Source organism: Ambystoma mexicanum, chromosome 5q (assembly GCF_040938575.1).
Source record: "Ambystoma mexicanum isolate Mex_15411 chromosome 5q, UKY_AmexF1_1, whole genome shotgun sequence".
Taxonomy (NCBI): Eukaryota; Metazoa; Chordata; class Amphibia; order Caudata; family Ambystomatidae; genus Ambystoma; species Ambystoma mexicanum.
Window position 1 is genome coordinate 897,159,276 of NC_090933.1, and position 25,958 is coordinate 897,185,233.

The window sequence follows — 25,958 nt, forward strand, 5'->3', positions numbered from 1 at the left end:
AATAACGCTTACAAAAGTGGGGGCTCGAGCCGGGATATTCTGGGTTAGATTTACCATTTGTGCAGATTAATACAGTGTGCCAACTGACCAAATACACATATCCGGTTAGATCACCACGCTGTTTTACACTGTGAAAGCACCCCTCAAAGGAACGCTCTAAGGAAACGGTCTGTTTTGCAAAATAAAATACAAACTTCTGTAAGTCAGGAAGGAACTCAAATTCCAGAATGACGACCTTGGTAGATATGAAAATAGCCAGAGAGCACTTCTTACATAAGCTATTCGTGAGAGGTGAGTGGACTCATCAGGACCAAACGGTCTGGCTGCAGGCAATCGCGCAACAGGTCACTGAAACAGGGTCAGATATATGGAGAGATCAGGGTCCATTACATGTGGCCGTGAGTGAATTATACATGGCTCCTAAAGTTAAAGATGAACACGACAAGATGGTTAGGATAGCGGCATATTTGTATCTATATATGGGAGCCATGCAGGACAAATGTGCTGAAGGCCAAGATCTGGCAAGTAGGCAACAGCTGGCGTTAGAAAAGGCCCAATCTGACCTGATCTCTTCTGAGCAGAGGCTGCAGAGGAGCCAGGAGTCAGAAAATGATAGTAGGCAGTATATCATTAAAATAAAAGAGGACATGGATAGACTGCAACAGGAGAAGGCTGACCAGGATACCAGATTTCTGGCCTTGCAGAAGGAGTACCAAGAAGGTTTGGACTCCCTTCTGCAGAGCCAGAAAAAGCTGGAGCAACAACTGGACTTCAACAGGGCATGCACAGAGCAGGTAGCCACCCTGCAAATTCGATTAGACAGAGAGAAAGAGGAAAGCAATAAATTGATTATGATAGACCTGGATACCCAGGCAGAGTTTGATCAGGAGCGCCAGAAAGCTGGTGCCTTCCAAAGGCAAAGGGATGACCTGGCGGCACAGATGCAGGCTCTTAGTCAGGAAATGGATACCTTAGGCCAGGAAGTCTGCCACTTAAAAAGGAAAATGGAAGAAAATCACCTGGCCCTCCAAGGACTGGGTGACCTCCAAAAAGAACACCAGAACTTGTTAGAGCACACCAGGAGGGTGGAGGATGCTCTGGCAAGAAAGGAGCAGGCCAATAGGAACACAGCTCAGGAGGTAACCCTCCTGCAGCAGAGACTGGCCCAGTACTCCAGGACCAATCAGGAGGCACACAGAGAAAATGAGGCTCTCTGTCAGCACAATGATAGGCTCCAGCAACAGGTAGCGATGCACGAGAGACTGATAGTCTAGTAAGGCCTTAACTGAGGAACTGACAGCGCAGGCTCTTGCATTGCAACAGGAAGCAGGGGCGGATAGAGATGAGGTTTGCTGGGAAAGAGAAACTCCTGAGCATAACCTCAGGAGCCCTAGTACCAGAGGCCTTCATCTCTCCCAGTCCCTGGACTCTGCCACCCCCATGTCCCCTCGCGCACATGAGCCCAGGGCCACGGGGATGGCAGATTACTATCCAGCTAGAAGTATGGGGCTCATAGGCCAGTACCTCCCAGGAATGGATGGGCGGGTATCCGGGTATGGGCACCCAAGCACAGTGCAATTTAGTGGGGAACCCCAGGAGAGTAGGCCCATTAAGGGCATCCTGAAAACCTCTGCCCAGTTAGGTCAGTGGGGGGGATACCCAGCAAATCCTGGTAGCAAGGAGGGATCTGAAGATTCCTCTGAGTGTCACAGGACACAGGAGACCGGCTCCCCACATTCTGCCAGCCATTCCCAGGCTCGCAGAATCCGGGAAAACCTGGAAGATCAGACGGGCACCTCTGGGAGCAGTGCTTCTGAGTCAGAGGATGAATGGACCAGGGTTACCCGAACCAAAAAGGCCAATAACGCAAAAAGGGCCTTGCTTAAGGACCCATTGAAACAAATAAAGGCAATCAGGAGTGTCATCACTCCTTATCATAAGAACGCCAAGTATTCCGTTTGGGAACACTTGGAGCTCTATGAGCAAATGATGGAGACTTTCCATTTGAAGGACAGCAGTAGCTGCATCCAGTACGTCAAATGGACATTCTCCCCAGAATACTCCAGTTTCTTTGCGGGGCTGGAGGACCAAAATCATTTAAGATGGTCCACCTATAAGGCGGCCATCTTGAAACATTTTTCTGTTCACAGAAATCCTCAAGAGGCTCGCAAGGCAGCCTACAATTTGCAATGTGGGGAGGATCAGGCCCCACAAGAGTTTGTGCAAGAATTAAAACGTGCTTTTGCGCAGACCACCAGAAGGGTGCGCACGGATAGCAGAGAATTTATCAATACGTTTTTCCATGCCTTACCCAAATACATAATGACCCAGCTCGTGAGAGATTTTCATGAGAAAAGATCTTTAGATAGGGTGATTGAACAGGCTACCCGGATCTATGAGGTGCAGAAGCCTATCGAAAATAAAAACAACGCGCCGAAAAACCTCAAAACCAACAGCACCCCTGCTGCTGCCAAGGTGGCAGAGGTAAAGGTTGCCCCCGTTTTAGATTTGGAGATGGGGGGCCTAAAAACCTGCCTGCACAAAATAATTCACAGCCCAGAAGGCCCTCGGGCCAGTCACAGACAGGGAGTCGAGGAGGTAGTCCCACAAATGGGGTCCCCCGCTCCCCTGACTATGTAAGTCCCCGCTACAAGGGAAACCGACCAATCCTGGGTTATGTGTGGACTCCTCCAGCCCAAGGGGGGGATCCAGCCAAGCACCTGACCGGGGAACTTCCCTCCTAACTTCCCCCAGGAGGGCAGACATTCTCCAAATCCTGGGCAGAACTTTTTCCCCAGGTATCTGCCCGATTTCCCGCCCCAAAATCATCCATCCTTCTTTCCCCAATTCCCTGAGCCCAGACAACCTAATCCGGGAGAGGGGAGGCCAAGGGTGGAGGGGTACCAAAATCTTCCCAACCAGGGGTACTACCAGAGAAGTGATAGCTACCCTTCCCGGGATCAGCCCAGGGGAGAAAATAGAGCCCCGTATCAGCCTGAGCGGGTTTCACAACTTGAGCGCCAGGTCCAAAATATGGCTCGAGATCTGGGTCACATACTGAGGGCTCAACAGAACCCTCAGATGAGAATGCCACTGAAGAATGCCCCAAACTCTGGACCTGGTGCTCCAGAACAATGACGGGGGCAGCACCCCGATAGCCCACCGGTTCCCAGGGAGAAGGCACAAGGGGAAGGGGTGTGTAAAGCCTTGGAGGAAGCTTCCTTCCCAACTTGTAAACAGCCCCTGGAAAACCAGGAACTGGAAACAAAATCTCCTACCCCTGAAAGTCTGCCACCCAAGGAGCAGAGAGGCGGTAGGAGAAACAAAGTACCCAAACAGACCTAGTTTGTGGAGGAGGTACAGATCTTCCAATTTGAGGGAGAGGGATCCTCAGAGGATCCTGGGGAAAGGATCTTCTCCTTTAGAGATGGGGGAACTCCTCCCAAGGAAAAATGGGTCCCAAGGGACGCCAATTCAGACTGGGGAGATGTGGAGACTGAGCTACCGCCGCCCATCATCTCATCCCAGAACCCACAATACCGAAATCCCCTGGTGCAAACCCATCCTGGTGACTGCCTCCAAAAAGGGGGGGTGGCCCAGAACTGGAACCAGGGGAACCCACAATGGCTCTGATCTCCAGTTGCCAACTTTTTCTTTCAGATTCCCAAGACTCTCCACAGAATTCTGCCCAAATCTCTTCCCTCGCCATGTCCAAAACCAGAAAGTTAGCCCACCAGCTGTCCAAAAATGTGCATTATCTGTGCCCCCTTGAGGAGAAGGAGGGAAGATACAATGCCCCGGTCTAAGTACAGGGGCAGGGTACAATTTTGGCACTGGTGGACACTGGATCCCAAGCTACCCTTCTGTCCAAAAGGGCCTTTGAGGAACTAAATGCAGGAAGGGGGGAGAATTACCGAATTCCTCTCACCTCTCTTCCTGGACAACTGCAGAACTTTGACGGGAAGAAAATTCCCGTTGAGGGGACTGCAGACTTGGACATTAAAATTGGGCGACACAAGGTGAAACACCCGGTCATAGTAGTGACTCCAGAGGGCACCCCTTGTTTACTAGGGAATGACCTCCTGAGAAGGTTGTCACCCCTAATAGATTGTGTACACAAGGTCATCTGGACCCAGACTAGCCGACCAATAAAATTAAAACGGAGTGTCAACCATGTTAGTTTAAACGCCACCTGCCACATGGTTGAACAAAAATCTGACCAAGTAGAATTTCACTTCCAGAACAACCAAACTCCAGACGTGACAGCAATAGCAGTAGGACAACAGACTGGTGATGGGGGGTCCTCTCTATTTCTGAAAATCAACCTTCCTTCCAGTTTAAGGTGGTATGGGAGGGACTCTGTTCTCGCTCGAGTGTGTGTGAACAACGGTAAGAGCTTCATCAGCGAAGCCATGTTCTGCCAACTCCCAAAAGATCCAGCCATTCCCACATTCAAACTGATAGACAAATGGGAAATGGACCTGGAAGCACCTAATTCCAAACATCTCCTGCCAAGCAGGTGTATGCTCAAAATCTCCATTGGCAACAAGAGCATAGTCCATAATTGTTGGGTCGTGCGAGACGTCTCTGCCGCCTTTTACTTGGGCAGTGACATTCTCAATTGCTTTGCCATTAGTTTGGACCTAATAAACTTCAAAGCTTGGTCCCGATTAGCGGATAATCCCATGGGCTTTGATGATTCAGAAAAAGCATTTAGGTCAGCTCAATTGCTACCTTATGCAGTTGAAATTCAGATTAAAGAGGAAGTCACCATCCCAGTAAGGACCCGACAATTATCCCTGGGAGTGAAAGCTAAAAGAGGACAAAAATTGAAAAACCCTGATGCTTATATTCATCTAAATGCTTCTCTCCAACAGCAAGGGTTAGGGGTAAACCCAACACCATTAGTCAACATAGAACATGACACCATTTCAATAGAGGTGGATAACAGCGACTTAAAGAGTATTACTCTAGCCACAGGCACCATTATTGGAATGGCGATTGATGACCGACATTTCTCCATTGATTTAGGAAATTAACTGTTAGGACCAATCAAAATGTCCGTATCTCTGGAACCGTTTGAGCTAGGAATGAGATTTAACTTTTCTCTGAAAGCTTAGAATCTAAGCTTTCCAACAACTAGAACCGACTCCATATACTTTTGCCGCAATCACGATTCACGCACTCGCGAATTTACCGCGATTTGCGATTTTGGCTCAATTTCTCCACTTGTCAAAATAGCAGCTCCATTCTTTCTTTTGTTAAAATCCGTTTGCAACTTGGTAATAACTCATAGAGCATTGCTAAAGTGAGCCTGAACTAATACCAACACGCATCTTCCACTCACCCTGAATCTCTAGAGGGAATTAAGATCAGTTGGCACATTTTCCCATCCATTGCCATCACATTTAAAAAGCATTTTGGGCCTGTGTTTCAAACTCCTACCTGTTTCCTCTAAGCTTGCTGGGGGGGAACTGAATTTCGTATTGTCTTTGATTCCATTCCTGAGAACTGTGTGCTCCTCTTTCCATCTCCTTCCATTTCTTACATTGCATAGGGGAGGGGGGTGAATTGCCAGAGAAAAAGTGATTATCTTATCTTTTGCTAAAATCATATCAAGTATTTCTGTACTGCATTTTATTCCTCATTGCTTTTCCCTTGAAATCATAAAAGTATTTTTGCTACTTTATCCATCCTATACTAACTCCTCATTGATTGTAAAGAAGTGTGCTAGTGCCAGATTACCCATTGTTGATCAACATCATATGTCTAAGTGTACTATCAGATATTAATTTATTATAAAGTGTGATATATATATATATATATTGTTTAAATTCTCAAATAAACCTTTTAATTTGCAAAACAAACCTACTTCTTGGCTCAGTGGGGTCAGGGGGATTCTAAGAGGAGGGTGTTATACAAGGGTGGTCATCCAGAGTACTGAACTAGACATAAAAATACATTAATAAGGGTTTTCCTCAGCATCCCAGACTAGGCATTGACTTGGCTGTAGTGTTGATTGAATAACGCTTACAAAAGTGGGGGCTCGAGCCGGGATATTCTGGGTTAGATTTACCATTTGTGCAGATTAATACAGTGTGCCAACTGACCAAATACACATATCCGGTTAGATCACCACGCTGTTTTACACTGTGAAAGCACCCCTCAAAGGAACGCTCTAAGGAAACGGTCTGTTTTGCAAAATAAAATACAAACTTCTGTAAGTCAGGAAGGAACTCAAATTCCAGAATGACGACCTTGGTAGATATGAAAATAGCCAGAGAGCACTTCTTACATAAGCTATTCGTGAGAGGTGAGTGGACTCATCAGGACCAAACGGTCTGGCTGCAGGCAATCGCGCAACAGGTCACTGAAACAGGGTCAGATATATGGAGAGATCAGGGTCCATTACATGTGGCCGTGAGTGAATTATACATGGCTCCTAAAGTTAAAGATGAACACGACAAGATGGTTAGGATAGCGGCATATTTGTATCTATATATGGGAGCCATGCAGGACAAATGTGCTGAAGGCCAAGATCTGGCAAGTAGGCAACAGCTGGCGTTAGAAAAGGCCCAATCTGACCTGATCTCTTCTGAGCAGAGGCTGCAGAGGAGCCAGGAGTCAGAAAATGATAGTAGGCAGTATATCATTAAAATAAAAGAGGACATGGATAGACTGCAACAGGAGAAGGCTGACCAGGATACCAGATTTCTGGCCTTGCAGAAGGAGTACCAAGAAGGTTTGGACTCCCTTCTGCAGAGCCAGAAAAAGCTGGAGCAACAACTGGACTTCAACAGGGCATGCACAGAGCAGGTAGCCACCCTGCAAATTCGATTAGACAGAGAGAAAGAGGAAAGCAATAAATTGATTATGATAGACCTGGATACCCAGGCAGAGTTTGATCAGGAGCGCCAGAAAGCTGGTGCCTTCCAAAGGCAAAGGGATGACCTGGCGGCACAGATGCAGGCTCTTAGTCAGGAAATGGATACCTTAGGCCAGGAAGTCTGCCACTTAAAAAGGAAAATGGAAGAAAATCACCTGGCCCTCCAAGGACTGGGTGACCTCCAAAAAGAACACCAGAACTTGTTAGAGCACACCAGGAGGGTGGAGGATGCTCTGGCAAGAAAGGAGCAGGCCAATAGGAACACAGCTCAGGAGGTAACCCTCCTGCAGCAGAGACTGGCCCAGTACTCCAGGACCAATCAGGAGGCACACAGAGAAAATGAGGCTCTCTGTCAGCACAATGATAGGCTCCAGCAACAGGTAGCGATGCACGAGAGACTGATAGTCTAGTAAGGCCTTAACTGAGGAACTGACAGCGCAGGCTCTTGCATTGCAACAGGAAGCAGGGGCGGATAGAGATGAGGTTTGCTGGGAAAGAGAAACTCCTGAGCATAACCTCAGGAGCCCTAGTACCAGAGGCCTTCATCTCTCCCAGTCCCTGGACTCTGCCACCCCCATGTCCCCTCGCGCACATGAGCCCAGGGCCACGGGGATGGCAGATTACTATCCAGCTAGAAGTATGGGGCTCATAGGCCAGTACCTCCCAGGAATGGATGGGCGGGTATCCGGGTATGGGCACCCAAGCACAGTGCAATTTAGTGGGGAACCCCAGGAGAGTAGGCCCATTAAGGGCATCCTGAAAACCTCTGCCCAGTTAGGTCAGTGGGGGGGATACCCAGCAAATCCTGGTAGCAAGGAGGGATCTGAAGATTCCTCTGAGTGTCACAGGACACAGGAGACCGGCTCCCCACATTCTGCCAGCCATTCCCAGGCTCGCAGAATCCGGGAAAACCTGGAAGATCAGACGGGCACCTCTGGGAGCAGTGCTTCTGAGTCAGAGGATGAATGGACCAGGGTTACCCGAACCAAAAAGGCCAATAACGCAAAAAGGGCCTTGCTTAAGGACCCATTGAAACAAATAAAGGCAATCAGGAGTGTCATCACTCCTTATCATAAGAACGCCAAGTATTCCGTTTGGGAACACTTGGAGCTCTATGAGCAAATGATGGAGACTTTCCATTTGAAGGACAGCAGTAGCTGCATCCAGTACGTCAAATGGACATTCTCCCCAGAATACTCCAGTTTCTTTGCGGGGCTGGAGGACCAAAATCATTTAAGATGGTCCACCTATAAGGCGGCCATCTTGAAACATTTTTCTGTTCACAGAAATCCTCAAGAGGCTCGCAAGGCAGCCTACAATTTGCAATGTGGGGAGGATCAGGCCCCACAAGAGTTTGTGCAAGAATTAAAACGTGCTTTTGCGCAGACCACCAGAAGGGTGCGCACGGATAGCAGAGAATTTATCAATACGTTTTTCCATGCCTTACCCAAATACATAATGACCCAGCTCGTGAGAGATTTTCATGAGAAAAGATCTTTAGATAGGGTGATTGAACAGGCTACCCGGATCTATGAGGTGCAGAAGCCTATCGAAAATAAAAACAACGCGCCGAAAAACCTCAAAACCAACAGCACCCCTGCTGCTGCCAAGGTGGCAGAGGTAAAGGTTGCCCCCGTTTTAGATTTGGAGATGGGGGGCCTAAAAACCTGCCTGCACAAAATAATTCACAGCCCAGAAGGCCCTCGGGCCAGTCACAGACAGGGAGTCGAGGAGGTAGTCCCACAAATGGGGTCCCCCGCTCCCCTGACTATGTAAGTCCCCGCTACAAGGGAAACCGACCAATCCTGGGTTATGTGTGGACTCCTCCAGCCCAAGGGGGGGATCCAGCCAAGCACCTGACCGGGGAACTTCCCTCCTAACTTCCCCCAGGAGGGCAGACATTCTCCAAATCCTGGGCAGAACTTTTTCCCCAGGTATCTGCCCGATTTCCCGCCCCAAAATCATCCATCCTTCTTTCCCCAATTCCCTGAGCCCAGACAACCTAATCCGGGAGAGGGGAGGCCAAGGGTGGAGGGGTACCAAAATCTTCCCAACCAGGGGTACTACCAGAGAAGTGATAGCTACCCTTCCCGGGATCAGCCCAGGGGAGAAAATAGAGCCCCGTATCAGCCTGAGCGGGTTTCACAACTTGAGCGCCAGGTCCAAAATATGGCTCGAGATCTGGGTCACATACTGAGGGCTCAACAGAACCCTCAGATGAGAATGCCACTGAAGAATGCCCCAAACTCTGGACCTGGTGCTCCAGAACAATGACGGGGGCAGCACCCCGATAGCCCACCGGTTCCCAGGGAGAAGGCACAAGGGGAAGGGGTGTGTAAAGCCTTGGAGGAAGCTTCCTTCCCAACTTGTAAACAGCCCCTGGAAAACCAGGAACTGGAAACAAAATCTCCTACCCCTGAAAGTCTGCCACCCAAGGAGCAGAGAGGCGGTAGGAGAAACAAAGTACCCAAACAGACCTAGTTTGTGGAGGAGGTACAGATCTTCCAATTTGAGGGAGAGGGATCCTCAGAGGATCCTGGGGAAAGGATCTTCTCCTTTAGAGATGGGGGAACTCCTCCCAAGGAAAAATGGGTCCCAAGGGACGCCAATTCAGACTGGGGAGATGTGGAGACTGAGCTACCGCCGCCCATCATCTCATCCCAGAACCCACAATACCGAAATCCCCTGGTGCAAACCCATCCTGGTGACTGCCTCCAAAAAGGGGGGGTGGCCCAGAACTGGAACCAGGGGAACCCACAATGGCTCTGATCTCCAGTTGCCAACTTTTTCTTTCAGATTCCCAAGACTCTCCACAGAATTCTGCCCAAATCTCTTCCCTCGCCATGTCCAAAACCAGAAAGTTAGCCCACCAGCTGTCCAAAAATGTGCATTATCTGTGCCCCCTTGAGGAGAAGGAGGGAAGATACAATGCCCCGGTCTAAGTACAGGGGCAGGGTACAATTTTGGCACTGGTGGACACTGGATCCCAAGCTACCCTTCTGTCCAAAAGGGCCTTTGAGGAACTAAATGCAGGACGGGGGGAGAATTACCGAATTCCTCTCACCTCTCTTCCTGGACAACTGCAGAACTTTGACGGGAAGAAAATTCCCGTTGAGGGGACTGCAGACTTGGACATTAAAATTGGGCGACACAAGGTGAAACACCCGGTCATAGTAGTGACTCCAGAGGGCACCCCTTGTTTACTAGGGAATGACCTCCTGAGAAGGTTGTCACCCCTAATAGATTGTGTACACAAGGTCATCTGGACCCAGACTAGCCGACCAATAAAATTAAAACGGAGTGTCAACCATGTTAGTTTAAACGCCACCTGCCACATGGTTGAACAAAAATCTGACCAAGTAGAATTTCACTTCCAGAACAACCAAACTCCAGACGTGACAGCAATAGCAGTAGGACAACAGACTGGTGATGGGGGGTCCTCTCTATTTCTGAAAATCAACCTTCCTTCCAGTTTAAGGTGGTATGGGAGGGACTCTGTTCTCGCTCGAGTGTGTGTGAACAACGGTAAGAGCTTCATCAGCGAAGCCATGTTCTGCCAACTCCCAAAAGATCCAGCCATTCCCACATTCAAACTGATAGACAAATGGGAAATGGACCTGGAAGCACCTAATTCCAAACATCTCCTGCCAAGCAGGTGTATGCTCAAAATCTCCATTGGCAACAAGAGCATAGTCCATAATTGTTGGGTCGTGCGAGACGTCTCTGCCGCCTTTTACTTGGGCAGTGACATTCTCAATTGCTTTGCCATTAGTTTGGACCTAATAAACTTCAAAGCTTGGTCCCGATTAGCGGATAATCCCATGGGCTTTGATGATTCAGAAAAAGCATTTAGGTCAGCTCAATTGCTACCTTATGCAGTTGAAATTCAGATTAAAGAGGAAGTCACCATCCCAGTAAGGACCCGACAATTATCCCTGGGAGTGAAAGCTAAAAGAGGACAAAAATTGAAAAACCCTGATGCTTATATTCATCTAAATGCTTCTCTCCAACAGCAAGGGTTAGGGGTAAACCCAACACCATTAGTCAACATAGAACATGACACCATTTCAATAGAGGTGGATAACAGCGACTTAAAGAGTATTACTCTAGCCACAGGCACCATTATTGGAATGGCGATTGATGACCGACATTTCTCCATTGATTTAGGAAATTAACTGTTAGGACCAATCAAAATGTCCGTATCTCTGGAACCGTTTGAGCTAGGAATGAGATTTAACTTTTCTCTGAAAGCTTAGAATCTAAGCTTTCCAACAACTAGAACCGACTCCATATACTTTTGCCGCAATCACGATTCACGCACTCGCGAATTTACCGCGATTTGCGATTTTGGCTCAATTTCTCCACTTGTCAAAATAGCAGCTCCATTCTTTCTTTTGTTAAAATCCGTTTGCAACTTGGTAATAACTCATAGAGCATTGCTAAAGTGAGCCTGAACTAATACCAACACGCATCTTCCACTCACCCTGAATCTCTAGAGGGAATTAAGATCAGTTGGCACATTTTCCCATCCATTGCCATCACATTTAAAAAGCATTTTGGGCCTGTGTTTCAAACTCCTACCTGTTTCCTCTAAGCTTGCTGGGGGGGAACTGAATTTCGTATTGTCTTTGATTGCATTCCTGAGAACTGTGTGCTCCTCTTTCCATCTCCTTCCATTTCTTACATTGCATAGGGGAGGGGGGTGAATTGCCAGAGAAAAAGTGATTATCTTATCTTTTGCTAAAATCATATCAAGTATTTCTGTACTGCATTTTATTCCTCATTGCTTTTCCCTTGAAATCATAAAAGTATTTTTGCTACTTTATCCATCCTATACTAACTCCTCATTGATTGTAAAGAAGTGTGCTAGTGCCAGATTACCCATTGTTGATCAACATCATATGTCTAAGTGTACTATCAGATATTAATTTATTATAAAGTGTGATATATATATATATATATTGTTTAAATTCTCAAATAAACCTTTTAATTTGCAAAACAAACCTACTTCTTGGCTCAGTGGGGTCAGGGGGATTCTAAGAGGAGGGTGTTATACAAGGGTGGTCATCCAGAGTACTGAACTAGACATAAAAATACATTAATAAGGGTTTTCCTCAGCATCCCAGACTAGGCATTGACTTGGCTGTAGTGTTGATTGAATAACGCTTACAAAAGTGGGGGCTCGAGCCGGGATATTCTGGGTTAGATTTACCATTTGTGCAGATTAATACAGTGTGCCAACTGACCAAATACACATATCCGGTTAGATCACCACGCTGTTTTACACTGTGAAAGCACCCCTCAAAGGAACGCTCTAAGGAAACGGTCTGTTTTGCAAAATAAAATACAAACTTCTGTAAGTCAGGAAGGAACTCAAATTCCAGAATGACGACCTTGGTAGATATGAAAATAGCCAGAGAGCACTTCTTACATAAGCTATTCGTGAGAGGTGAGTGGACTCATCAGGACCAAACGGTCTGGCTGCAGGCAATCGCGCAACAGGTCACTGAAACAGGGTCAGATATATGGAGAGATCAGGGTCCATTACATGTGGCCGTGAGTGAATTATACATGGCTCCTAAAGTTAAAGATGAACACGACAAGATGGTTAGGATAGCGGCATATTTGTATCTATATATGGGAGCCATGCAGGACAAATGTGCTGAAGGCCAAGATCTGGCAAGTAGGCAACAGCTGGCGTTAGAAAAGGCCCAATCTGACCTGATCTCTTCTGAGCAGAGGCTGCAGAGGAGCCAGGAGTCAGAAAATGATAGTAGGCAGTATATCATTAAAATAAAAGAGGACATGGATAGACTGCAACAGGAGAAGGCTGACCAGGATACCAGATTTCTGGCCTTGCAGAAGGAGTACCAAGAAGGTTTGGACTCCCTTCTGCAGAGCCAGAAAAAGCTGGAGCAACAACTGGACTTCAACAGGGCATGCACAGAGCAGGTAGCCACCCTGCAAATTCGATTAGACAGAGAGAAAGAGGAAAGCAATAAATTGATTATGATAGACCTGGATACCCAGGCAGAGTTTGATCAGGAGCGCCAGAAAGCTGGTGCCTTCCAAAGGCAAAGGGATGACCTGGCGGCACAGATGCAGGCTCTTAGTCAGGAAATGGATACCTTAGGCCAGGAAGTCTGCCACTTAAAAAGGAAAATGGAAGAAAATCACCTGGCCCTCCAAGGACTGGGTGACCTCCAAAAAGAACACCAGAACTTGTTAGAGCACACCAGGAGGGTGGAGGATGCTCTGGCAAGAAAGGAGCAGGCCAATAGGAACACAGCTCAGGAGGTAACCCTCCTGCAGCAGAGACTGGCCCAGTACTCCAGGACCAATCAGGAGGCACACAGAGAAAATGAGGCTCTCTGTCAGCACAATGATAGGCTCCAGCAACAGGTAGCGATGCACGAGAGACTGATAGTCTAGTAAGGCTTTAACTGAGGAACTGACAGCGCAGGCTCTTGCATTGCAACAGGAAGCAGGGGCGGATAGAGATGAGGTTTGCTGGGAAAGAGAAACTCCTGAGCATAACCTCAGGAGCCCTAGTACCAGAGGCCTTCATCTCTCCCAGTCCCTGGACTCTGCCACCCCCATGTCCCCTCGCGCACATGAGCCCAGGGCCACGGGGATGGCAGATTACTATCCAGCTAGAAGTATGGGGCTCATAGGCCAGTACCTCCCAGGAATGGATGGGCGGGTATCCGGGTATGGGCACCCAAGCACAGTGCAATTTAGTGGGGAACCCCAGGAGAGTAGGCCCATTAAGGGCATCCTGAAAACCTCTGCCCAGTTAGGTCAGTGGGGGGGATACCCAGCAAATCCTGGTAGCAAGGAGGGATCTGAAGATTCCTCTGAGTGTCACAGGACACAGGAGACCGGCTCCCCACATTCTGCCAGCCATTCCCAGGCTCGCAGAATCCGGGAAAACCTGGAAGATCAGACGGGCACCTCTGGGAGCAGTGCTTCTGAGTCAGAGGATGAATGGACCAGGGTTACCCGAACCAAAAAGGCCAATAACGCAAAAAGGGCCTTGCTTAAGGACCCATTGAAACAAATAAAGGCAATCAGGAGTGTCATCACTCCTTATCATAAGAACGCCAAGTATTCCGTTTGGGAACACTTGGAGCTCTATGAGCAAATGATGGAGACTTTCCATTTGAAGGACAGCAGTAGCTGCATCCAGTACGTCAAATGGACATTCTCCCCAGAATACTCCAGTTTCTTTGCGGGGCTGGAGGACCAAAATCATTTAAGATGGTCCACCTATAAGGCGGCCATCTTGAAACATTTTTCTGTTCACAGAAATCCTCAAGAGGCTCGCAAGGCAGCCTACAATTTGCAATGTGGGGAGGATCAGGCCCCACAAGTGTTTGTGCAAGAATTAAAACGTGCTTTTGCGCAGACCACCAGAAGGGTGCGCACGGATAGCAGAGAATTTATCAATACGTTTTTCCATGCCTTACCCAAATACATAATGACCCAGCTCGTGAGAGATTTTCATGAGAAAAGATCTTTAGATAGGGTGATTGAACAGGCTACCCGGATCTATGAGGTGCAGAAGCCTATCGAAAATAAAAACAACGCGCCGAAAAACCTCAAAACCAACAGCACCCCTGCTGCTGCCAAGGTGGCAGAGGTAAAGGTTGCCCCCGTTTTAGATTTGGAGATGGGGGGCCTAAAAACCTGCCTGCACAAAATAATTCACAGCCCAGAAGGCCCTCGGGCCAGTCACAGACAGGGAGTCGAGGAGGTAGTCCCACAAATGGGGTCCCCCGCTCCCCTGACTATGTAAGTCCCCGCTACAAGGGAAACCGACCAATCCTGGGTTATGTGTGGACTCCTCCAGCCCAAGGGGGGGATCCAGCCAAGCACCTGACCGGGGAACTTCCCTCCTAACTTCCCCCAGGAGGGCAGACATTCTCCAAATCCTGGGCAGAACTTTTTCCCCAGGTATCTGCCCGATTTCCCGCCCCAAAATCATCCATCCTTCTTTCCCCAATTCCCTGAGCCCAGACAACCTAATCCCGGAGAGGGGAGGCCAAGGGTGGAGGGGTACCAAAATCTTCCCAACCAGGGGTACTACCAGAGAAGTGATAGCTACCCTTCCCGGGATCAGCCCAGGGGAGAAAATAGAGCCCCGTATCAGCCTGAGCGGGTTTCACAACTTGAGCGCCAGGTCCAAAATATGGCTCGAGATCTGGGTCACATACTGAGGGCTCAACAGAACCCTCAGATGAGAATGCCACTGAAGAATGCCCCAAACTCTGGACCTGGTGCTCCAGAACAATGACGGGGGCAGCACCCCGATAGCCCACCGGTTCCCAGGGAGAAGGCACAAGGGGAAGGGGTGTGTAAAGCCTTGGAGGAAGCTTCCTTCCCAACTTGTAAACAGCCCCTGGAAAACCAGGAACTGGAAACAAAATCTCCTACCCCTGAAAGTCTGCCACCCAAGGAGCAGAGAGGCGGTAGGAGAAACAAAGTACCCAAACAGACCTAGTTTGTGGAGGAGGTACAGATCTTCCAATTTGAGGGAGAGGGATCCTCAGAGGATCCTGGGGAAAGGATCTTCTCCTTTAGAGATGGGGGAACTCCTCCCAAGGAAAAATGGGTCCCAAGGGACGCCAATTCAGACTGGGGAGATGTGGAGACTGAGCTACCGCCGCCCATCATCTCATCCCAGAACCCACAATACCGAAATCCCCTGGTGCAAACCCATCCTGGTGACTGCCTCCAAAAAGGGGGGGTGGCCCAGAACTGGAACCAGGGGAACCCACAATGGCTCTGATCTCCAGTTGCCAACTTTTTCTTTCAGATTCCCAAGACTCTCCACAGAATTCTGCCCAAATCTCTTCCCTCGCCATGTCCAAAACCAGAAGGTTAGCCCACCAGCTGTCCAAAAATGTGCATTATCTGTGCCCCCTTGAGGAGAAGGAGGGAAGATACAATGCCCCGGTCTAAGTACAGGGGCAGGGTACAATTTTGGCACTGGTGGACACTGGATCCCAAGCTACCCTTCTGTCCAAAAGGGCCTTTGAGGAACTAAATGCAGGAAGGGGGGAGAATTACCGAATTCCTCTCACCTCTCTTCCTGGACAACTGCAGAACTTTGACGGGAAGAAAATTCCCGTTGAGGGGACTGCAGACTTGGACATTAAAATTGGGCGACACAAGGTGAAACACCCGGTCATAGTAGTGACTCCAGAGGGCACCCCTTGTTTACTAGGGAATGACCTCCTGAGAAGGTTGTCACCCCTAATAGATTGTGTACACAAGGTCATCTGGACCCAGACTAGCCGACCAATAAAATTAAAACGGAGTGTCAACCATGTTAGTTTAAACGCCACCTGCCACATGGTTGAACAAAAATCTGACCAAGTAGAATTTCACTTCCAGAACAACCAAACTCCAGACGTGACAGCAATAGCAGTAGGACAACAGACTGGTGATGGGGGGTCCTCTCTATTTCTGAAAATCAACCTTCCTTCCAGTTTAAGGTGGTATGGGAGGGACTCTGTTCTCGCTCGAGTGTGTGTGAACAACGGTAAGAGCTTCATCAGCGAAGCCATGTTCTGCCAACTCCCAAAAGATCCAGCCATTCCCACATTCAAACTGATAGACAAATGGGAAATGGACCTGGAAGCACCTAATTCCAAACATCTCCTGCCAAGCAGGTGTATGCTCAAAATCTCCATTGGCAACAAGAGCATAGTCCATAATTGTTGGGTCGTGCGAGACGTCTCTGCCGCCTTTTACTTGGGCAGTGACATTCTCAATTGCTTTGCCATTAGTTTGGACCTAATAAACTTCAAAGCTTGGTCCCGATTAGCGGATAATCCCATGGGCTTTGATGATTCAGAAAAAGCATTTAGGTCAGCTCAATTGCTACCTTATGCAGTTGAAATTCAGATTAAAGAGGAAGTCACCATCCCAGTAAGGACCCGACAATTATCCCTGGGAGTGAAAGCTAAAAGAGGACAAAAATTGAAAAACCCTGATGCTTATATTCATCTAAATGCTTCTCTCCAACAGCAAGGGTTAGGGGTAAACCCAACACCATTAGTCAACATAGAACATGACACCATTTCAATAGAGGTGGATAACAGCGACTTAAAGAGTATTACTCTAGCCACAGGCACCATTATTGGAATGGCGATTGATGACCGACATTTCTCCATTGATTTAGGAAATTAACTGTTAGGACCAATCAAAATGTCCGTATCTCTGGAACCGTTTGAGCTAGGAATGAGATTTAACTTTTCTCTGAAAGCTTAGAAACTAAGCTTTCCAACAACTAGAACCGACTCCATATACTTTTGCCGCAATCACGATTCACGCACTCGCGAATTTACCGCGATTTGCGATTTTGGCTCAATTTCTCCACTTGTCAAAATAGCAGCTCCATTCTTTCTTTTGTTAAAATCCGTTTGCAACTTGGTAATAACTCATAGAGCATTGCTAAAGTGAGCCTGAACTAATACCAACACGCATCTTCCACTCACCCTGAATCTCTAGAGGGAATTAAGATCAGTTGGCACATTTTCCCATCCATTGCCATCACATTTAAAAAGCATTTTGGGCCTGTGTTTCAAACTCCTACCTGTTTCCTCTAAGCTTGCTGGGGGGGAACTGAATTTCGTATTGTCTTTGATTGCATTCCTGAGAACTGTGTGCTCCTCTTTCCATCTCCTTCCATTTCTTACATTGCATAGGGGAGGGGGGTGAATTGCCAGAGAAAAAGTGATTATCTTATCTTTTGCTAAAATCATATCAAGTATTTCTGTACTGCATTTTATTCCTCATTGCTTTTCCCTTGAAATCATAAAAGTATTTTTGCTACTTTATCCATCCTATACTAACTCCTCATTGATTGTAAAGAAGTGTGCTAGTGCCAGATTACCCATTGTTGATCAACATCATATGTCTAAGTGTACTATCAGATATTAATTTATTATAAAGTGTGATATATATATATATATATATTGTTTAAATTCTCAAATAAACCTTTTAATTTGCAAAACAAACCTACTTCTTGGCTCAGTGGGGTCAGGGGGATTCTAAGAGGAGGGTGTTATACAAGGGTGGTCATCCAGAGTACTGAACTAGACATAAAAATACATTAATAGGGTTTTCCTCAGCATCCCAGACTAGGCATTGACTTGGCTGTAGTGTTGATTGAATAACGCTTACAAAAGTGGGGGCTCGAGCCGGGATATTCTGGGTTAGATTTACCATTTGTGCAGATTAATACAGTGTGCCAACTGACCAAATACACATATCCGGTTAGATCACCACGCTGTTTTACACTGTGAAAGCACCCCTCAAAGGAACGCTCTAAGGAAACGGTCTGTTTTGCAAAATAAAATACAAACTTCTGTAAGTCAGGAAGGAACTCAAATTCCAGAATGACGACCTTGGTAGATATGAAAATAGCCAGAGAGTACTTCTTACATAAGCTATTCGTGAGAGGTGAGTGGACTCATCAGGACCAAACGGTCTGGCTGCAGGCAATCGCGCAACAGGTCACTGAAACAGGGTCAGATATATGGAGAGATCAGGGTCCATTACATGTGGCCGTGAGTGAATTATACATGGCTCCTAAAGTTAAAGATGAACACGACAAGATGGTTAGGATAGCGGCATATTTGTATCTATATATGGGAGCCATGCAGGACAAATGTGCTGAAGGCCAAGATCTGGCAAGTAGGCAACAGCTGGCGTTAGAAAAGGCCCAATCTGACCTGATCTCTTCTGAGCAGAGGCTGCAGAGGAGCCAGGAGTCAGAAAATGATAGTAGGCAGTATATCATTAAAATAAAAGAGGACATGGATAGACTGCAACAGGAGAAGGCTGACCAGGATACCAGATTTCTGGCCTTGCAGAAGGAGTACCAAGAAGGTTTGGACTCCCTTCTGCAGAGCCAGAAAAAGCTGGAGCAACAACTGGACTTCAACAGGGCATGCACAGAGCAGGTAGCCACCCTGCAAATTCGATTAGACAGAGAGAAAGAGGAAAGCAATAAATTGATTATGATAGACCTGGATACCCAGGCAGAGTTTGATCAGGAGCGCCAGAAAGCTGGTGCCTTCCAAAGGCAAAGGGATGACCTGGCGGCACAGATGCAGGCTCTTAGTCAGGAAATGGATACCTTAGGCCAGGAAGTCTGCCACTTAAAAAGGAAAATGGAAGAAAATCACCTGGCCCTCCAAGGACTGGGTGACCTCCAAAAAGAACACCAGAACTTGTTAGAGCACACCAGGAGGGTGGAGGATGCTCTGGCAAGAAAGGAGCAGGCCAATAGGAACACAGCTCAGGAGGTAACCCTCCTGCAGCAGAGACTGGCCCAGTACTCCAGGACCAATCAGGAGGCACACAGAGAAAATGAGACTCTCTGTCAGCACAATGATAGGCTCCAGCAACAGGTAGCGATGCACGAGAGACTGATAGTCTAGTAAGGCCTTAACTGAGGAACTGACAGCGCAGGCTCTTGCATTGCAACAGGAAGCAGGGGCGGATAGAGATGAGGTTTGCTGGGAAAGAGAAACTCCTGAGCATAACCTCAGGAGCCCTAGTACCAGAGGCCTTCATCTCTCCCAGTCCCTGGACTCTGCCACCCCCATGTCCCCTCGCGCACATGAGCCCAGGGCCACGGGGATGGCAGATTACTATCCAGCTAGAAGTATGGGGCTCATAGGCCAGTACCTCCCAGGAATGGATGGGCGGGTATCCGGGTATGGGCACCCAAGCACAGTGCAATTTAGTGGGGAACCCCAGGAGAGTAGGCCCATTAAGGGCATCCTGAAAACCTCTGCCCAGTTAGGTCAGTGGGGGGGATACCCAGCAAATCCTGGTAGCAAGGAGGGATCTGAAGATTCCTCTGAGTGTCACAGGACACAGGAGACCGGCTCCCCACATTCTGCCAGCCATTCCCAGGCTCGCAGAATCCGGGAAAACCTGGAAGATCAGACGGGCACCTCTGGGAGCAGTGCTTCTGAGTCAGAGGATGAATGGACCAGGGTTACCCGAACCAAAAAGGCCAATAACGCAAAAAGGGCCTTGCTTAAGGACCCATTGAAACAAATAAAGGCAATCAGGAGTGTCATCACTCCTTATCATAAGAACGCCAAGTATTCCGTTTGGGAACACTTGGAGCTCTATGAGCAAATGATGGAGACTTTCCATTTGAAGGACAGCAGTAGCTGCATCCAGTACGTCAAATGGACATTCTCCCCAGAATACTCCAGTTTCTTTGCGGGGCTGGAGGACCAAAATCATTTAAGATGGTCCACCTATAAGGCGGCCATCTTGAAACATTTTTCTGTTCACAGAAATCCTCAAGAGGCTCGCAAGGCAGCCTACAATTTGCAATGTGGGGAGGATCAGGCCCCACAAGAGTTTGTGCAAGAATTAAAACGTGCTTTTGCGCAGACCACCAGAAGGGTGCGCACGGATAGCAGAGAATTTATCAATACGTTTTTCCATGCCTTACCCAAATACATAATGACCCAGCTCGTGAGAGATTTTCATGAGAAAATAAAAACAACGCGCCGAAAAACCTCAAAACCAACAGCACCCCTGCTGCTGCCAAGGTGGCAGAGGTAAAGGTTGCCCCCGTTTTAGATTTGGAGATGGGGGGCCTAAAAACCTGCCTGCACAAAATAATTCACAGCCCAGAAGGCCCTCGGGCCAGTCACAGACAGGGAGTCGAGGAGGTAGTCCCACAAATGGGGTCCCCCGCTCCCCTGACTATGTAAGTCCCCGCTACAAGGGAAACCGACCAATCCTGGGTTATGTGTGGACTCCTCCAGCCCAAGGGGGGGATCCAGCCAAGCACCTGACCGGGGAACTTCCCTCCTAACTTCCCCCAGGAGGGCAGACATTCTCCAAATCCTGGGCAGAACTTTTTCCCCAGGTATCTGCCCGATTTCCCGCCCCAAAATCATCCATCCTTCTTTCCCCAATTCCCTGAGCCCAGACAACCTAATCCGGGAGAGGGGAGGCCAAGGGTGGAGGGGTACCAAAATCTTCCCAACCAGGGGTACTACCAGAGAAGTGATAGCTACCCTTCCCGGGATCAGCCCAGGGGAGAAAATAGAGCCCCGTATCAGCCTGAGCGGGTTTCACAACTTGAGCGCCAGGTCCAAAATATGGCTCGAGATCTGGGTCACATACTGAGGGCTCAACAGAACCCTCAGATGAGAATGCCACTGAAGAATGCCCCAAACTCTGGACCTGGTGCTCCAGAACAATGACGGGGGCAGCACCCCGATAGCCCACCGGTTCCCAGGGAGAAGGCACAAGGGGAAGGGGTGTGTAAAGCCTTGGAGGAAGCTTCCTTCCCAACTTGTAAACAGCCCCTGGAAAACCAGGAACTGGAAACAAAATCTCCTACCCCTGAAAGTCTGCCACCCAAGGAGCAGAGAGGCGGTAGGAGAAACAAAGTACCCAAACAGACCTAGTTTGTGGAGGAGGTACAGATCTTCCAATTTGAGGGAGAGGGATCCTCAGAGGATCCTGGGGAAAGGATCTTCTCCTTTAGAGATGGGGGAACTCCTCCCAAGGAAAAATGGGTCCCAAGGGACGCCAATTCAGACTGGGGAGATGTGGAGACTGAGCTACCGCCGCCCATCATCTCATCCCAGAACCCACAATACCGAAATCCCCTGGTGCAAACCCATCCTGGTGACTGCCTCCAAAAAGGGGGGGTGGCCCAGAACTGGAACCAGGGGAACCCACAATGGCTCTGATCTCCAGTTGCCAACTTTTTCTTTCAGATTCCCAAGACTCTCCACAGAATTCTGCCCAAATCTCTTCCCTCGCCATGTCCAAAACCAGAAAGTTAGCCCACCAGCTGTCCAAAAATGTGCATTATCTGTGCCCCCTTGAGGAGAAGGAGGGAAGATACAATGCCCCGGTCTAAGTACAGGGGCAGGGTACAATTTTGGCACTGGTGGACACTGGATCCCAAGCTACCCTTCTGTCCAAAAGGGCCTTTGAGGAACTAAATGCAGGAAGGGGGGAGAATTACCGAATTCCTCTCACCTCTCTTCCTGGACAACTGCAGAACTTTGACAGGAAGAAAATTCCCGTTGAGGGGACTGCAGACTTGGACATTAAAATTGGGCGACACAAGGTGAAACACCCGGTCATAGTAGTGACTCCAGAGGGCACCCCTTGTTTACTAGGGAATGACCTCCTGAGAAGGTTGTCACCCCTAATAGATTGTGTAAACAAGGTCCTCTGGACCCAGACTAGCCGACCAATAAAATTAAAACGGAGTGTCAACCATGTTAGTTTAAACGCCACCTGCCACATGGTTGAACAAAAATCTGACCAAGTAGAATTTCACTTCCAGAACAACCAAACTCCAGACGTGACAGCAATAGCAGTAGGACAACAGACTGGTGATGGGGGGTCCTCTCTATTTCTGAAAATCAACCTTCCTTCCAGTTTAAGGTGGTATGGGAGGGACTCTGTTCTCGCTCGAGTGTGTGTGAACAACGGTAAGAGCTTCATCAGCGAAGCCATGTTCTGCCAACTCCCAAAAGATCCAGCCATTCCCACATTCAAACTGATAGACAAATGGGAAATGGACCTGGAAGCACCTAATTCCAAACATCTCCTGCCAAGCAGGTGTATGCTCAAAATCTCCATTGGCAACAAGAGCATAGTCCATAATTGTTGGGTCGTGCGAGACGTCTCTGCCGCCTTTTACTTGGGCAGTGACATTCTCAATTGCTTTGCCATTAGTTTGGACCTAATAAACTTCAAAGCTTGGTCCCGATTAGCGGATAATCCCATGGGCTTTGATGATTCAGAAAAAGCATTTAGGTCAGCTCAATTGCTACCTTATGCAGTTGAAATTCAGATTAAAGAGGAAGTCACCATCCCAGTAAGGACCCGACAATTATCCCTGGGAGTGAAAGCTAAAAGAGGACAAAAATTGAAAAACCCTGATGCTTATATTCATCTAAATGCTTCTCTCCAACAGCAAGGGTTAGGGGTAAACCCAACACCATTAGTCAACATAGAACATGACACCATTTCAATAGAGGTGGATAACAGCGACTTAAAGAGTATTACTCTAGCCACAGGCACCATTATTGGAATGGCGATTGATGACCGACATTTCTCCATTGATTTAGGAAATTAACTGTTAGGACCAATCCCCAAGGACTGTTTTGACAGTGACAGTGATGACAATACAACACCAGACAGGATTTTCTCCCGGCATGGGGGGAACCTCCTGGTGTACACTTCTTGCCCTTATGGTAAGGAAGATGTGGCTTGTGACTTCAGGAGGGATGAGGTGATTTTCCAGGTCTTTGAGGGCTGCCTTTCCCACTTGAAGCCTCCAGTCCAAATCAGCACTCTGACCAGGGACTTCTCCACCCAGCTGGAGGAGGCCGCTGAGATAGCCAAACCAGAAGTCTTTCCCGGCTTCAGGCAGATGGTGGAAGAGAGGGTCAACCTAGCTGATGCCTGCGTGACTCTGGCACAGAAGCAAAAGTTGAAACAGGTTTTCTTGGATTTCCAAGATCTCTTTGCGGTAGACTCATATGATTGTGGTCGCACCGACATCCACACCACAACAATTCCCACGGACCCTGGAATGACTCCAGTGTTTGTGAAGCAATATTGCTTGCCTCTCGCATCCATGGAGTCCCTTACTGAAATAATTAAGAACCTTGAGTCCCGGGGAATAATCTGTCCAGTCCACAGCACTTTCAATAATCCAGTGCTGGGAATATTGAAGCCAAACGGCCAGTGGAGACTCTGCGCCGACCTTAGGGAGCTCAACAAATGGGTCCATACTTCCCGATGGCCTCTGCCCTACATTGACCAAGCGCTGGCCCAGATTCAGGAGTCACAGCTATTCACAGCAATAGACCTGACCAATGGATACTGGACCGTGCCTGTCAGTAGGGAGGACCAATACAAACTGGCTTTTACCTTTGGGGGCTAGCAGTACACATGGACCCGGACTCCCTTCGGATACCTCAACTCCGGCAATGAATTCAACATTTTCCTACATAAGGCCATGCCCGATCTGGGTGCGAGTGGTAACCTGGCTTATGTAGATGATGTCCTCATCAAAAGTTCATCTGTGGAGGAACACATAGCGGAGATCCGTTATGTTCTGACACAGTTGAGGGCCGCTGGAGCAAAACTTTCCTTTCAGAAAGCACAGTGGTGTAGAACCCGTGTTAATTTCTTGGGGCATGAGATTACTCCTCAGGGTCTCTGTCCCCAAGAAAAGAAAGTGGAAGCACTCCAGAAACTGAAAGACCCCACAACTCTGCGGGAACTAAGGAGCCTCCTTGGACTGACTAATTACAGCAGAAAGTTCATTGAAGGCTACGCAGAGATCACTAGACCCCTTATTCATCTCTTGAAGGGGGGGTCAAGTGGGAATGGGGTCCAGAACAATCCGAGGCGGTAAGACAACTCAAAAGAAGCCTCTCACAAGCGCCTTGCCTAGCTTACCCTGTCAGAAACAAGGAGTTCTTCTTGGAGACGGGGTTCTCTAATACGTGCTTGACGGCAGTATTATACCAAAAGCATGACAAGGTCAATAAAGTAATCTCCTATGCGAGCAAAACTTTATCCTCTGTGGAGGAAAAATTCAACGATTGTGAGAAGGCACTCCTGGCAACGGTGTGGGCATTGAAGAATTACCGCCCGTTTATCCAGGGGGAACACATCATAGTGGAGACTCCACACCAGCCTCTGCAATATCTCCAAAGTGACAGAATCCGGGCTGGAAATGTCAGTAATTCCCGAATTACTTCCTGGATTCTGTCAATGCAAGGCTTTCCTGTGGATGTCAGATATGGCCAAAACAAGAAGAGTCCCCTCGATCGCCCTCCTTCAGGAGACCCACTTATGTGGCCCTAAGCTTGCAGCGTTGGCCAAGGTCTGGCGGGGCACCCTAGTGGGCTCCCCCTACTCCACCTACGCCAGAGGCGTCTTGATATGGATTGCCCCCTCTGTCCCAGTCAAGCTGACCTACACCAAAACGGACAATGAAGGTAGGATGGCCCTGGTTCAGGGCACCATAGAGGGGCGGGACGTCCGCCTGATTTGCACCTATGCCCCGAATCATGATGCCACTGTTTTCTTTCGCTCGCTGTACGCTCGGCTGACCCCGAGTAATGAATGCATAACGATATGGGGAGGTGACAACAACTGTACCCTGAACCCTCGCATAGACAGGTCGGATGGTAAACATGGGGACCCCTCCCCACCCGCCAAGATATTGAACGCCCTCACACAGCAATATGCCCTGAAAGACCTGTGGAGAGTGCAAAACCCTGAAACCAGAGGCTACTCCTTTTACTCCCCCCCACATAAGGTCCACACCAGGATAGACTGCCTGTTCATTAGCGAAGAGCACGTGGCGGGATTTGAGGACACGCAGTACCTAGCCAGGGTACTTTCAGACCACTCCCCTTTGATGACCTCGTGGGTGACCACGACGCCCAGGCCCCCCATCCCCACGTGGAAATTGAGGAGCGAAGCGCTGTTAGACAAAGCCTTCAGCGAACAAATCAGGGAGGGTTCCACACATTACTGGCAGACCAACATTGATAGCGTCAGATACTTAGGCACAGCCTGGGAAGCCTACAAGGTGGTAACTAGGGGGGAAATGATAGCCGCGGCTGGAGGGGCCCTAAAATCCGTCACGTCCCTGCTAGCGCACGCTGAGACTGAACTCCAAGATCTCGAAGCCACCCCGTCCCCTGATCCCGCCCACCTGCAAAAGATGATTGATCTCAAACAAACATGCCTAACACACTGGGAGACGCTGGGGAAGTTGAGCTATACAAAATTCACGGAGAGGAATCATGCCCTGGGCGATAAACCCGGGAAGCTTCTTGCATGGCTTTATAAACGAGAAACCCCCAAATACCCCATTTGCTCCATTCGTAATACAGACGGCCTGACCCTCCACACGCAAGTGGGTATCAACGCAGTGTTTAAACAATATTACCAAACCCTTTACTCCGACCCAGCCCCGCCCCCTGACCACGCGATCGAAGACGCCCTAGATGCCATCTGGCTCCCA